Here is a 16,378-nt window from a genome sequence, read left to right on the forward strand (position 1 = left end):
ATGAATGACAGCGAACCCGTGAAGGACAGTGGGGGTGATTCAGATTACGTGCAGGAGTCAGATCACGATTCTGACACGAAGCAAGAGGTAGACGATGAGGACGAGCAAGAGGATGAAGCGGACTCCTCTGATAGTGGCCCTGTGGGTGGAAGTTTCTTTTATGGAAAGAACTGTTTCAAGTGGTGTAAGGAACCTCCACCTACAAATGTAAGAACGAGGAGGCACAATATGGTGGTGAAATTGCCTATCATACGTGGTCCGGCAAGGGATCTTGGTGAAAGTCCTGAACCCTATGATGTGTGGATATTATTATTTACCGATGAAATTATTGGAGAAATTCTCGAAATGACAAACTTGAAGTTCGAGAAAGCATGAACTGGTATCGCTGAAAGACGCGCTGACTGGGAAGCTATGGACTATATGGAAATAAAAGCATTTTTAGGCATCATCATTTACACTTCAATTTTCAAGTCGTCTCATGAAAGTGTACTAAGCCTGTTTTCCACAGATGGATCCGGTCGCGATATTTTCAGCGCTACTATGTCAATGAAACGGTTCCTTACTGTCCTAAGTTGCCTTCGATATGACAATACAGAAACGCGGCAAGGAAGACAGAAGACTGATCGATCGGCAGCAATTTCAGGACTGTTCTCATTGTTTGTTGAAAATTGTTAGCAATCATACAATCCAGGTGCTTATGTAACAGTCGATGAAATGCTTATACCGTTCAGAGGACGATGCAAGTTCAGAGTGTACAGTTACGGAAGAAAAAACTGGCCGATGAACAGCAAAACTCGTAATGTTACTTATGCCGGTTTTGTTGTGATTATCACAGTACAGAGTACTGTTTACTCGAAGTTGCTGGACTAGGAGAGAAAGGCTTTCGTACTATTTCTGTTCACATTCTACAAGGTTGAAACTCTCGTGTTCTTGTGGATGTACAGAAATTTGTTATTTAATTGTTTTTACCAGTACGAGGAATGTTATTGATTTCATTATCAACTCCTCTGTTCGTCTCTCTTTACTCTATAAACATACGGTACTTCATTTATTTATGGTTTATTTTTACTTTAATATCTTCCTGGCAACACATACGACGAAGAGTAAACAAAATTGAGATAGATACAATACATACGAACTTAATGGTAAGATGATATAGACGTGAACAGTTAGTTAAAATAGAATAAATATAAATTGATTAAGGTAATCCAATACAAATTATATGAGTGAACATTCAGTTAAATTGAAATAAATAAATACCTATAAATTACTTTCGGTAAACAATTAGTAATGAGGGAAGAGAAACACAAATAGATGTGTTAGTTAGAAATAATTTTTGTGCAATTTAGGAAAACCTTTGATTATTATATAAGTGATTCTAGTGTTTACTAGAACCTATTTATTTATTCTATTATTAAAGCTACAGGGTGCTATTCATAGACATTTCGCTAGCCCGGGCTACGAGCGTGCTAAACAGGATTCATATCATATCATATCATATCATATCATATCATACAATAAGTTATGTTTTATTTAACGACGCTCGCAACTGCAGAGGTTATATCAGCGTCGCCGGATGTGCCGGAATTTTGTCCCGCAGGAGTTCTTTTACATGCCAGTAAATCTACTGACATGAGCCTGTCGCATTTAAGCACACTTAAATGCCATCGACCTGGCCCGGGATCGAACCCGCAACCTTGGGCATAGAAGGCCAGCGGTATACCAACTTGCCAACCAGGTCGACCTCATATCATATATCATATCATATCATATCATATCATATCATATCATATCATATCATATCATATCATATCATATATCATATCTTTTCATATCATATCATATCATGTCATATAATATCGCTGACACTGGTTTATGAATACGAAAAACGTTAGTTCGCTGATCATCCACCGAAAGCCCGCGCTAAGAATGTCTATGAATACGGCCCACAGTGTTTATTTTTGTTCTAAAAAAAGAAAAGAAAAATACATTCCAGAAGTAAAATAATTAATACTGAATATTCTTTATATCATAAATTAAAATGTTCTTCTACCTATGTAGTTCCAGTTATATACAACAGTTTTCTTTTGGACTTAATAACCTGTCCATAAACCGTTGACATTGATCACTGCATCCATTCTTCTACTTACAGAATTAACAAGGCTTTGAATATAGACCTACTGTATCTATCTGACAATGCAACATCATCCCAAACATCTGCAATGAGATTCCCAATTCATCTGCAATCCTAGGACACCGACTCTGTAGTTACACATTAACATTGCGTTGCACTTCCGTACACACATTTTCTATGGAATTTAAGTCAGGACTACTTGGCACCCATAGAACCTCTCGACATCGTCCCTGTGAATGTTGAACCACCGCTGAACGGCGACGCATGTGTGTACCGAAGACAAGTCATGTTGGAATTTTATTTTGTTTTCGGGCTTAAACACACGAACACTAGATAGCGTCACATTTTCCAGTTTAATGGTGTACATCAGCTGACGACATGTGGCTAAGCACATTGGCATATCTTCCAGATATATTCTCAAAACTAAACGAACTAAATCTCTCTCTACAAGGTAATTCTTTGACTGTATGAGAAAAAAGTGTTCGGGAGGAAACTTGGTTTGTGGGTCAGATCCGTAAAACAGAGGTTTTTTTCACTATTTCCAACCCTAGAGTCTTCTTTGATTGAAAATGATTTCGTTATTGGAAAGAAAATTATGCAATGATATACGTTCGCATCTCGAAACTCTGAGGTCACAATTTGAAACTTATTTTCCATGTAAATATGACGAATTTTCATAGGTTCGCGATCCCTTGATATTGAAAATAACAAACTTTCGTTGAGTGAAAGAGAACAGTTAATTGAACTCTCGACTTAAAATGAAATTCCAAGCAGAAAGTATGGTTAATTTCTGGACCTCAACACAAGTGAAAAGAGAATATATTGAACTGTACAGTGGTGCTTTACAGATTATAATTCAGTTTGCTTTTACGTATCTGTGTGAGAAAGGGTTTTCATCATTAACTCTAATAAAAACAAAGTACCGAATTCGACTCTATATATGTAACTATCTCTGACTTAAGCTTACCAGCATATATCAAAATATAGAACAAATATAGAATCGGCAGGCTTATCCATCTCATTAATGAGAATACCAACATATATTTATTTACTTATTTATGTATGTACTTATTTATTTAGTTACTTATTTACTTATTTATTTATTTAGTTAATAAGTCAAAGATTGTCCAAACTCAAATACCTTGATTTATTAAAAATCTAAAATGAATTTTTTTCTATTAACATTAACTTAATTAGTTAATACTAATATAAAGTTAAACGAAGTAAATTAATTTTAATTAATTAATTCAGTTTAAAATATACTGGTATTAAAATATGCTTTGCTTTCAAAGGGAACAAGAGTAAGGTGGTCCTCGGAACTATTCTGACTTAAAAAAGTGGTCCCCACTTAAAAAAAGTTTAAGAAACACTTAATCACTTTTCAGTATGTTCACTATATAATTCGATTTGAAAGGTTTATTCTGTAAAGAGTTGGAGTTTATTTTTCAATTTATTTTATACTCCTGTCGAAGTAAGAAATACTCGTAAAAATTATACACCAACAGAAACTATGCTTAAAAAAACCACAGCCTGCCTTTCAAAAGTAAATTTTGTTTCAACAATGAATAAGTTTGAGTATTATGTTTCTTTGCTTCGAGTCTGATATGCTTCGTCAGATCGACTTTGATAATACCATCATTGCTTTCTCTGTGAAGAAAGTCTTTATAATTCACAAGTAAGATGCATGTACTTTGATTTCAGTAATTTACTGTTTTCTGAAGTCGACCTGGTTGGCGAGTTGGTATAGCGCTGGCCTTCTATGCCCAAGGTTGCGGTTTCGATCCCGGGCCTGGTCGATGGCATTTAAGTGTGCTTAAATGCGACAGGCTCATGTCAGTAGATTTACTGGCATGTAAAAGAACCCCTGCGGGACAAAATTCCGGCACATCCGGCGACGTTGATATAACCTTTGCAGTTGCGAGCGTCGTTAAATAAATCATAACATTTAACATTTTGTTTTCTGAATTGTAACATTTCATTTAAAAATAAATTTAACTGAACGTCATCTGTATAATAGCTGTCCATAAACTGTTTGTGGGATTTGGGGACGGCAAAATCTAGCACTGCCTAGGAGCGGCACTATACCTAACTCCGGCTCTGCATAACCTACAGAATATTGTAGAATGTAAATAAAACCATTCCGAAAGCCAATCTCCCTAAGGGACGAAGTGAAAAGCGTTAATGTATCCCATGAAGTTATTTCTATTCACTACATTATACACCAACAGAAATTATGTGCAAAACAAATCAAAATGGTGTTATAGAAGTAGTTCAGTTGGAAAAACCACCAACACAATTATATCGAAAAGTCTCGCTCATTGTCAATTTAAGTCTTTCTTGATGAATGCAATAGCGAGTAAGGCGATCTGTCATATTGTAGTAAAGTACGGTGACTTAGTCGTGGCAAATTATTGAATAGGTTCTTTGAACTGAGGGAGGAAACATCATCGTTCACGGAGGAAGAAGAAAAGTCTGTATCATAAGCGAAGAATGAAAAAATGGATTTGTGAAATTGCCTTCTTAATGGAATTATCTGAATGCTTTAAATTGTTTTCTACATGGTAACAACCAGATTATTACAGAGTTATATGACAGAGTGAAGGCGTTTAATATAAACCACCTTTATTTATGGAACGTTAGCTTAACTAAAAGGATAAGTTACAGCACATTTTTCAATATTAACAACTATATAGGCATACTAGTTTCTTAAGACTTTGGGTTTCGAAGAATATATTCACACATCATGACGATCTGCACCAGAAATTTGATTCGAGATTTAAAGACTAGGAAAATTTTCAATTTGATTTTCAATTAGTATTTGTAATTAGAACTTATTGATTTACTTTACGATAGTGAATTGAAGGATAAAAATCAAAACAAAAGAAGTTATCTGACTTTTATATGAACTTTCCATGTCTTATATTTCCCCGAATGTACAGACATCCTTTTTCTGGATTCACGTAGGCCATCTGTGCGAACATTAATTTTTTTCCTATGATGAAGATAAACAAGCCATGTCATGGAAGCCAATTATCGGATCACAACTTAAAATGTGCTGTCACATTATGCACTATACAAACAATAGTTCCAATCGTTGAGAAATTGCTGAGGTAAAAGAGAATTCAACAAATCCCGAAAAATCAGTGCTAATGCCAGTGTTGAGTGGACTGAATGGAGTTAAATTTCTGCATTATTATTCCTAGGATTTTTATGTGTTTTGTTCAACATTTTCCTTAACAGAAGCAGTTTACACATTTACAGTAATTGTCATGCATTACCCGAATAATTAACATGAAATGTGTATTACATTTCTAAAAGTAATTATAAAATCTATTAACTTCTAACTTTGTTGAAAATAGGTTACAATGTTTTTTTTTTTTTCAAATTGCTTAAGATAGTTCATTTAGTTATTTCTATTCAGCCCGTATCTTTTTTCCATCAGAAAACAATCATAAACCAATGTAGTAAATTCATATTTTGGTCCCGCCGCTGAACGTCTTACTTGCCCTTCTACGACTTTCCGCGGGCGAGCAGGCAAGGCTTGATGACGACACAGTGCTCTGAGTTGGGGACCAATGCTCTATACTGTGATAATCACAACAAAACCGGCATAAGTAACATTACGAGTTTTGCTGCACATCGGCCAGTTTTTTCTTTCGTGACTGTACATGCCTAAAAAACCTGCAAGGTATGGTCTGAAAGTAATGTGCATGACGGATGCAAGAACTAGTTATTTTTACAATGCCTATCTGTACACTGGAAAAGGTTCAGATGGAGACACTCTAAGTCCGGAAGAGAAACATGTGGCCATACCCACCCAAGCAGTAATTAGATTGGCCAAACCAATTGAACAATCTAATAGAAACATAACGACAGACAATTGGTTCTCCTCAATTCAGCTAGTAGAAGAATTACAGGAAAGAGGTATGACATGCGTCGGAACTCTAAAGAAGAACAAAAAGGAAATCCCGAACTCGTTCTTGCCTAATAGATCAAGGCCAGTAGGTAGTGACATATTATACGCCTTCCAGGAAGACATCACTTTACTTTCACATGTTCCTAAGAAAGGCAAAGCAGTTATACTAGTCTCATCAATGTATCATAGTGCGGAAACCGACCCTACAAACAACAAACCAGAGATAATTTCTTTATATAATTTGACAAAAGGAGGAGTGGACAGCATAGATAAGAAATGTTCCATATAGAGTTCAAATCGGCTCACAAATAGATGGCCTATGGCTGTCTTTTATATGTTACTGGACATAAGCACCGTCAACGCTTATATACTGCATCAGAGCTACAAAAAGAAAGAAAAGCTGACTCGCTTTGACTTCATGAAAAAGCTGGCCGATTCTCTGATCATACCGCATATCACCAGAAGATTAGAAACGTCAAGAAGCCTTTCGTCAGAATTACGTTCCTGCATGGAGCACGTAATTTCTTTCAAGAGGAAATAACAAGATTCTGGGTCAAGTGCCAATGAAAATTCTACTGCAGAGCGTCTGGAGGTCAAGAAAACTTGCTATCTCTGCCCTCCAAAATTGAAAAGAAAGATATTTTTTCCTGTGTTTGTGTTGCCAGAAGCCAATATGCCTACAGTGTGCAAAGAAGGTGTGCAAAAGTTGTTTGAAAAATGTGAAAGACTAAACAAACCCTTAATATGGTGTGTAATACTACTGTAAATGACTTTTCAGTCGTTAATGTGCTGTGTAATACTTCTATATATGACTTTAAAGTCACTAAAGTGTTTGAAAAAAACAGTTTTTCAGTCTTCTGAAGGTATTTAGAGTGTTCATAATTTAATAATAGAGATGTTTACCGCGAGCGGTACCACATACCGCCAACACCAGTTAAAAGGTAGGAAAATGCAACACCAACTAAAGCTGAATTTATAAATGATGTGGACAGCTTTCTAATAAACAAGAAAAATTTTAATAATCACATTATAGTTGGAGATATTAACATTAAAATTCTAGATGACTCTATGGATGACTTAGGGCATAGATAGATGAATATCATGTATGAATTTGGTTTTTACCAGTTATTAAAATCCGTAACTAGACCACAGTCGAAAATTGTCTTGATCATATTTTCTTTAAAACCAATAACAAACTACTTGAATTTATACATATAGCATATCATGACAATATTACTGACCATTACACTATCACTGCTTTAATTACATTTATTAATAAAGTAGATTTTGAAGACTCTGAGACTTATAAATATAACAGTAATATCAATTATGATGACTTATTGTTAGATATAAGTAATGAAACATGGGATACTGTAATGAGTTGTAATGATCCCGATAATCGTATCGAAATTTTTTATCAAATATTTAATACGAATATTATAAAGCACACAAATAAAACTACTCAAAAAAATTCTAGAAAGTTTAAAAAGATTAAACCATGGATTACAAATGGTATACCTAGTTAAATCAATCTGTACGAAAGACAAACTTGCAAGCAAATTAAGAAAAGAACCATTTAATATTATTTTAAAAAACAAATTTAAAAAATGTCGTAACATATTATTTAACGTAATAAAGAGAGCGAAAGCTAATTATTTCTCTATAAAATTAGAAAAATATAGCAATAATTCTAAAATATTTTGGAAAACTGTGCGAGAAGCGGCAAATATTGAAGTAAATAAAAAAGAACAGTTTAATGAGATTGTTTCTCGAAATGGTTTAATCGTAAGTGACAAAAGCATATTGCAACAGAATTTAACTCGTATTTTACAAACATTGGCTTGGATATTGTATCGTCTATAAAAAATAACAATTTTTTAGCAATGTAACTTCAGTAAATGTTTGTATGTATCTTTACCCCGTAACAGATGACGAAATAATCAATATAGCCACAACTTTAAAAAATAATGTATCACCTGGTCCCGATAACATAAGTGCTAAATTACTTAAGATGGTTATTAATTATATTGCCAAACCTCTAACTCATATTTTTAATTTATGTTTTCTGAATGGCAAATTCCCAAATAAATTTAAAAATGTAATTGTGAAACCTATTTTTAAAACAGGAGACAAAAGAAATATGAAAAATTATAGACCAATATCATTACTTTCATGTATTTCAAAATTACGAGAAAAATGTATTAATGTTCGATTAATGAATTATCTTGATAAACATAATATATTAAGTAATAATCAATTTGGTTTTCGAAAAAAAAATCAGTACAGATAATGCAATATATCAAGTTACTTAAAAAAAATTGTTAGAGAATTTGATCAAGGTAACAAATGTATTGGTATTTTCCTGGACATAAAAAAAGCATTTCATACAGTGAAACATGATATCTTAATTGAGAAATTAAACTTATTAGGAATCAAAGGTAATGCTTTAAACTTAATAAAATCGTATCTTAACGACAGAATTCAAATAACGAAAATTGACCATTATTCAAGTGAATCTTCAATTATTAATATAGGTGTTCCCCAAGGCACAGTTCTAGGCCCTATTCTATTTTTAATATATATTAATGACTTATTAAAAATTGACTTACAACAATACAATAGTGTTCACTATTCTTATGCAGATGACACAGTTTTACTTTTTGGTGGAAAAACCTGATATGATGCATATAATAATTCAAAGAATGGACTTAAATTAATAAAGATATGGTTTGACAAAAATATCTTTCTATCAACGAAAATAAAACCATAATTGTTCCATTCTCATTATCTGAAAAATGTAACAAACCTCCTACATCTATATTAAGTATTAAATTACATAATTCTGATTGTTGTCTTATACACTGTAAATGTCCGATTATTAAAGAGTCCTCTGAAGTTAAGTATTTAGGCATACTTTTCGATAATCATTTAAAATGGAACCAACACATTAATTACCTTTGTAATAAATTACGTAAAATAGTATATTATTTTGTTTTATTGAGGAATTACTTGCCAATAAGTTTATTGCGCACAATATATTTAACTTTATTTCAATCGGTAATTATGTATGGAATTATAGGATGGGGTAGCTCATTTAAATCCAATTTTAATCCACTTTATTTATTACAGAAGAAAATAATTAAAATATGTCTTCGTAAACCTATTGATTTTCTATCTCAAAATTTATTTTTAGACTTTAATGTACTTAACGTGAGACAAATTTATTATATTATATTAATAAAATTCATACATAAAAAACGAAATAATTTTGAATTGTATTCTCATAGTTATGAAACAAAAGGTATGAATTCTTTAAGATTGTTTGAACCAAAATGCAGCACTGTTACAGTATTTAATCATAGTAGTAATTTAGGCCCAAGAATATATAACAAATTTATATTTAAATATCCTAATCTTGTCAATTTTAATAGTTTTAGTATTCAACTTAAAAAGTTATGTATGGATTTTATAAAAATTGAAAAATTGTAAATTTAAATTTATATATTATAATTGCACAGTAGACAGAAGACAAATTGTATTGCATAATTATTAATTTCAATTCAGGAATCCGGCCCTGAGCACGAGTTCTACCCTTTCAGCGGCGAGCTAAAGCTTTTCTGCATATATTATATTTTATGTTACAATTATTAGCAAAATAATAAATAAATAAATAAATAAATAAATAAATAAATAAATAAATAAATAAATAAATAAATAAATAAATAAAAATACTGTATTAGGGTGTATTATGTATAACTCTGACCTAGTCGTTTTTACATACGAAAACGTTAACAAAGCTCAATGGCTTCCAATAATTCGGAAACTGATGATTAGATAAGTGATTTGTTGTATAGTCAACAGTCCGAAGACAGGATTGAACCTCACAAATGACACCAACTGAGGCAACTGAGCTTCATTGCGTAAGTAAATAAATACATACACACATACATAAATACATGTTGTGTTTAGATACAGTAGTTTAGCCAGAGTTATACGCGAACATTTGTGTAGGGATGATGTGGAGGGAGTCAGTTTCTCAGCACATTCTGTGGGACAGGAGAGGGAAGGAGGAGAACTTCATGAGTGCTGACGTAAGTTATAGCTATGCCGAAAAATAGGAACTTCAGATCGGCAGGCAAGCGCCTCAGCCGATTGAGCCACGCCGGTAATCTAGGAAAAATTAAGAAACGAAGAAAAGGAAAAACATCAACACAGAAGAAAGTAGAACAAACTACAGGAAACCTAACAGCAAACTAAGAAGAAAAACTGATAAGGCGAAGGAAGAATGGGTGAAAAAGAAATATAAAGAAACAGAGGATTTAGAGAGAAAAGGAAGATGGGCCATTCCATGCAAAAAAGTATGTTTTTGAACCATGATGTCTCAAAAATTAAAAATATTGTAGTAGGTTATTTTGTATGTTCTAAATATGAATTTCAAACAATACTATATTTATATCTTTCATAGTTTGGCATCAATCAGAATTTAAAAATATTAGTTTAACAAAGAACACGGTTTCATTCATTGAAGTTTTCTTCCTATGTAAAGGAAGATGGAAAAATGATTTCAATACAATTCGAAGGAGGAGAGCCTTGTTTATAAATGCCCTTAAAATGGAAAAAAAAAAATATATATAGTATAATTTTTTTAATAGTTACACGCCAGAAAATAATTTAGAAAATGTAGAACACAAAATGCAATTCATTTTTACAGACGAAAAAACATGTGTTTAATTCTTTAGAGTGTATTAATTCCACTGTGAAAAATTTCAGAATGGTGACTTAAATATCATGCCAGTTTTTAATAAAAATAACTCTCCGGAGCAAAGGAGCTCAGCCGGTAGGCTCTCACGTCGTACAGAATGTTGTGCGATCAAGGTCAGGGAGACGGACGTTTGAGATTACTCATTTTTACGAAGTCTCGCGAACCCTGTGATCGCTACACATAGCATGCGATTTTTAACCGTGAGTACAAAAATTAATAATTTTATTGATTTAATTATTCACAGGTTTTTTGAGATAAAGTCAATAAAACTTGGGAAATGGATTAGGAATGGATTTTCTTTAATACGAATGAAATTCGCTGGAATTTAATTTCTTGCATTCGAATATATAACTATGTCTTTTTTTTTAATCTGGTATTTTTATGAGCATATCTCAATATTATTCGGATTAGTCTTTAAGGGTGCTATGCATAGACCAGCTATGGGGACTATAAGCAAAGTAGGGAGGGAACGTTTCCTACTTACCCCACATTCGTTTGATTGGCAGGCGAGGGCAACGCAGCTGTTTTCCAAAGTCAAGTGCAGTGGTGGGTTCGACACACCTTGCGCGTCAGTAATTTCTCCGCGGTTATTTCTTGTTTCAAAATAATTATAGTCTCTTGTTTATATGAAGTACATGTGTCATACAATAATTATTACAGCCACCTACTTTCATTAGGCAAATTATATATTCTTCAATTGTATAAACATTCCTTTACATGTGCACGAAAAATTCTTGAACTGTCTTTTGATTGCGACGGTTTTACCTTGTGGCACGTGTTGGTTGTGCCAATTGCGATGGTTGCCCTCCTCTCTGTCTCGTCGCCGACAGATGAGAAGTCGACTAGCTCAGTCAGACGTCGGTGGAAGATCTTGTCCCCCGGTAGAGGCGATCTCTTCTCAGGGACCTTGTGGTTTTGTGGGTGTAGGATGTAATGTGATGTTTGTCATTCACTCGAAAAGAAACCAAGGAGTAAAGTTCCACTAAGTATATTTATTCGGCTCACGTCCCTTGCTTGAGTCCAAGCGACGGAATACTGGCTGTTGTCTTCCGTGTGATTTCGGCGTCTCGTCTAACGCCAGTTTAAAATCGCTGCTGTCACTTTTTGAGTAAATCACAAAGTTAAAAAGTGCGAAATCTACACTTTATCACTTCGATCGACTGGAAAACTGAGAATGATAAGATATACACGATCGGAACAAGTGCCGGTAATATTATTAGTATCACGCGATCGGCTCACAGGCCGTAGACTGTATAAGTGAGTAAACACGCCACTGGCCGGCAGTCTTCTGACCAAACACACGATCGGCTCACTGGCCGGTAATATTCTGAGCAAATACACGCTTGGCTCACAGGCCGGCAATCGTCTCGGGGGGGGGGGCATCTCGGTACGCCGTCCTTTTAAATACTCACTAAGGTGACGCACTCACCAGACGCTACTATTGTTTGCAAGCTTCAAACAACGCTACAAGCGCGTTCCTAGACAGGAAAAACCCCTTTATGCTATACTAAAGTTCAGTAACCTACCTCGCGTCTACTGGTTTTAAATGCGTTAGGCGCCTGTCAGACTGAGTGAATAAAGAGCCTATTACACGCTTCGCTGATCCCCGTCGCGTAGGTTCAACATCTCAAAGAAATAGAAAAATATCTAAAATGAAGCTATACTATAACTTATATAGGAGAAAAATATCTACCTATCGCTGGACCACCCGACTACAGCTTCAAATGCCCCTCTCTCAACAATGGAAATTTCCCTAAAGAATTTTCATTGTTAGAAAATCTCGCCTTCGATAATGCCAGTCTATCGTTATCCCTATCGCGATCAGCCAGGATACACGCCATCTTGCTCAGCTATATACAAATTCTAAAATAAACATGACATATATGTTTTTAAACAATCTCTCTGTGCACACAGTCATCATTCAAGCATACTTGTTAATCATCCCTCACACTATTTATATACATTATTTACAAAATTCATAAGATTCTTATTTACAGTGTCACACATTATTCAATCACGCATCCGCCTTGCGTACGCAGGTACACTGCGCCGCACTGTACATTGGTATCCTGCCTTCACACAATAGAGTCTAGCTCACCATCCTAACTTACGTATCTATATTTGCATTGTCTTGCCTGAATGGTCTTAGCAGCTGTTTATAGTATTTACCTAGAACCTTGTTGTTGTCTAGGTCCTTCAACTCGCAGGTATGGTCTCCAAACTGAAGGATCTCTACCCGGACTTGCTGACCGGTCACGCTCGTTGCTACACGTGGCTGGCATTCTATTGTTTCCCTGCTGCGCCGCCACCATCAATGCATTTCTGCGGTCTCTTTCTTGTTCTTGCCTCCTCTAGTCTCTCCTGTTCTTCCAGCCCCTACCAAAATTAGGCTGCCAGAATCCCTGCCTGTATCTCCTATTTCTTAACCAATGGGTTGGGTTGCTGTCCCTAGGGTGCATATTTGCCTCTCTATCCGTATACCATCTTATGTGATTAATTCTGCGGACTGGTCCGCCCCCATTATTTCTCATCCTATTTACATTACTTCCGCTACCGCGGTCAACACCAGGATTATTGCGGTTGTACATATTTCTGACAGGTTGAATATCCCTCCTATTTCGGTTTGGGCTGACAGTACCACTTTGACCCCGACTATTATTATTATTATACCCATAGCCTGGTTGTCTGTCAACTGCCCAATTATTTACATTCATGTTCCCTCGAGGTGGTGAGAGGGCGCCATGTGCCCCTCTCTCCGACTCCGAGTGACTGGAATAACACTGTATTCTCTTCTCTGCACAATTAGTTGCGTCATAACTTTCGCCTCCATCGTGTCATGTCGGAGCTGTCTAGCGCAGTCAGGAGGTCAATGGTCTCCCCAAAATCTCGTGGTCCCGCGATAATTAAATTATACCTAATATTTTCCGGGTAATGGGATATGATAGTTTGTATCAATTAAGAATCTGGCTTTGATGGATTTAGACTCTTTCCGTTTTTGACAAGCTCCATAAAGTAATCAATCATCGATATGCCTTTCTTAGCATCAAACCTGCTATCATTGATTTCTTTTCTAATTTTCTGCTGTTGCCTCTGCCCCCAATACCGGTCAGAAAACTTTGCTTTGAATTCCCCATAACTAACCTGTGCGTCTAACGCTACGAGAACCCAATTAAGTGGCCGTCCTCTCAGACTTTTTCTCACGACGGTCATTTTTAGTTCCTCTGGTATCCCTTTCACGTGAAAAATACGTTTCCAATTCGCGGATATAACAGTGAGGGTTTGAGAATTCCACCTCATCAAATATGGGATAACCAATTTCATTAATGATATGCGTGGGATACTGTGGGCGACCTAAAGATGACCTCTCGTTTACAATATTTAAATTACATTGTTCCTGATTTTGGGGGTCTTGGTTCTCTCCGGCCACATGATTACTTATGTTATTACCTCCTACTATATTTCCTAACCCCATACTACTGCTCCCGCCAGGCGTTCCGCTCACACTCGGTTCGCTAATTGAATTATCGACAGTAACTCCATGGATCCTATCTTGCATCGAATTCCATCTTGATTCTAGACTCTCTAGGCGTTCTCTCTCTTCCTTTCCCTGGTCTCTCACTACTCGCCTAATCGCCTCCATCTCTCGATCCACCCCTTGTAACCTCTCATCTACCGTTCCTTCTATGGCCGACCTCGTCTTTTCGTTCTCAGCAATTGTGCTGTTCCTCACCTTCTCCTCTAGTTCTCTCATATTCTCTTCTATCTTATCTACTACGACGTCTAGTTGACTTTATATTTCCGTATTATTGTCTGCTATCTTCCCCTCCAAATTTTCTATTCGACTCTCTATCAGCTGGTTCACCTGTTCCCTAATCTCTCTGGAATTTTCTCCCATCCTACTCTCCATTTCTGATAGTTTGCTGTCCATCTGCCTCATCAGCTGTTCGGTCTTTTGGCCTAGCCTCTCATCTATTTGCTTTATTTCTTCTGAAATTTGCTTCGCTTGCTCAGTACTTTGACCTAATCTTTCATCCATTCTTTTCATTTGTTCCGTACTCTGACCTAATCTCTCATCCATTTGTCTCAAACTCTATTTCAATTGCTCTGAATTATCCTGTTTCATTTGTTCAAAAAGTTGCTTAAATTGTTCTGAAATTTGCTTCGCTTGCTCGGTACTTTGACCTAACCTTTCATCCATTTTTTTCATTTGTTCTGAATTATCCTGTTTCATTTTGTCGAAATTCTGCTTCATTTGTTCTGAATTATCCTGTTTCATTTTGTCGAAATTCTGCTTCATTTGTTCTGAAATATGCTTCATTAAAATTCCTAGCTGTCCTAGCATCATTCCCTCTTCTCCCTTTTCCTTCTCGCTATATTGCTGGGTTTCTTCGCTATTTCCTATGATCTCGTCGTCCCCCATACTGCTCTCCAATTCTAATCTTCCCTCCATTTCGCTGTCTCCTACGTTATCCATCCCTCTATTCTCTCTACTTATTATTTTCCTCTCACTCTCCGTCCCTTTGGTATCAATTCTCCTATTCCTTAGCAACATCTGGATATGCCATATCCTATATACAGATCACACAATAACAATCCCCTCCAAAATATTATACACACATATATAAATATACATACAACCCTACACAAAATTAAGCGTAAATAAACGTTATTCTCTCTACACACAAAAAGAAAATTCAAACATGTATAACCCTCCAAAATATTACCATCCACGTTGTCTTCCTCCTCGATGTAGCGTCGACCCTGCTCGTCCCGCGTGGCCGTGATGATTCTGCCACTCTCGCAGCTTCCACTCTCGTCCTGCTGTTTCGGTGGAGATGCTGTTCGCCCCCGCGGTCGTCTCGTACAGATGTTAATCACGTTGCTGCTGCTACTGTCGTTCTCGTCCCGCCGCCTCGGTGGTATTGTTGATCCTCGTAGCCACGCGTTGGTGTTGTTTATTTTCTTCTCGGAGCCACACTAGTATCGTTTTTTTTCTTCTCGTAGCCCCACTAGTATTGTTTATTTTCTTATCGTCGCCCCACGTTGGGCGCCAATTTGCGACGGTTTTACCTGGTGGCATGTGTTGGTTGCGCCAATTGCGATGGTTGCCCTCCTCTCTGTCTCGTCGCCGACAGATGAGAAGTCGAGTAGCTCAGTCAGACGTCGGTGGAAGATCTTGTCCCCCGGTAGAGGCGATCTCTTCTCAGGGACCTTGTGGTTTTGTGGGTGTAGGATGTAATGTGATGTTTGTCATTCACTCGAAAAGAAACCAAGGAGTAAAGTTCCACTAAGTATATTTATTCGGCTCACGTCCCTTGCTTGAGTCCAAGCGACGGAATACTGGCTGTTGTCTTCCGTGTGATTTCGGCGTCTCGTCTAACGCCAGTTTAAAATCGCTGCTGTCACTTTTTGAGTAAATCACAAAGTTAAAAGGTGCGAAATCTATACTTTATCACTTCGATCGACTGGAAAACTGAGAATGGTAAGATATACACGATCGGAACAAGTGCCGGTAATATTATTAGTATCACGCGATCGGCTCACAGGCCGTAGACTGTATAAGTGA

Source organism: Periplaneta americana, chromosome 14 (genome assembly GCF_040183065.1).
Source record: "Periplaneta americana isolate PAMFEO1 chromosome 14, P.americana_PAMFEO1_priV1, whole genome shotgun sequence".
Taxonomy (NCBI): domain Eukaryota; kingdom Metazoa; phylum Arthropoda; class Insecta; order Blattodea; family Blattidae; genus Periplaneta; species Periplaneta americana.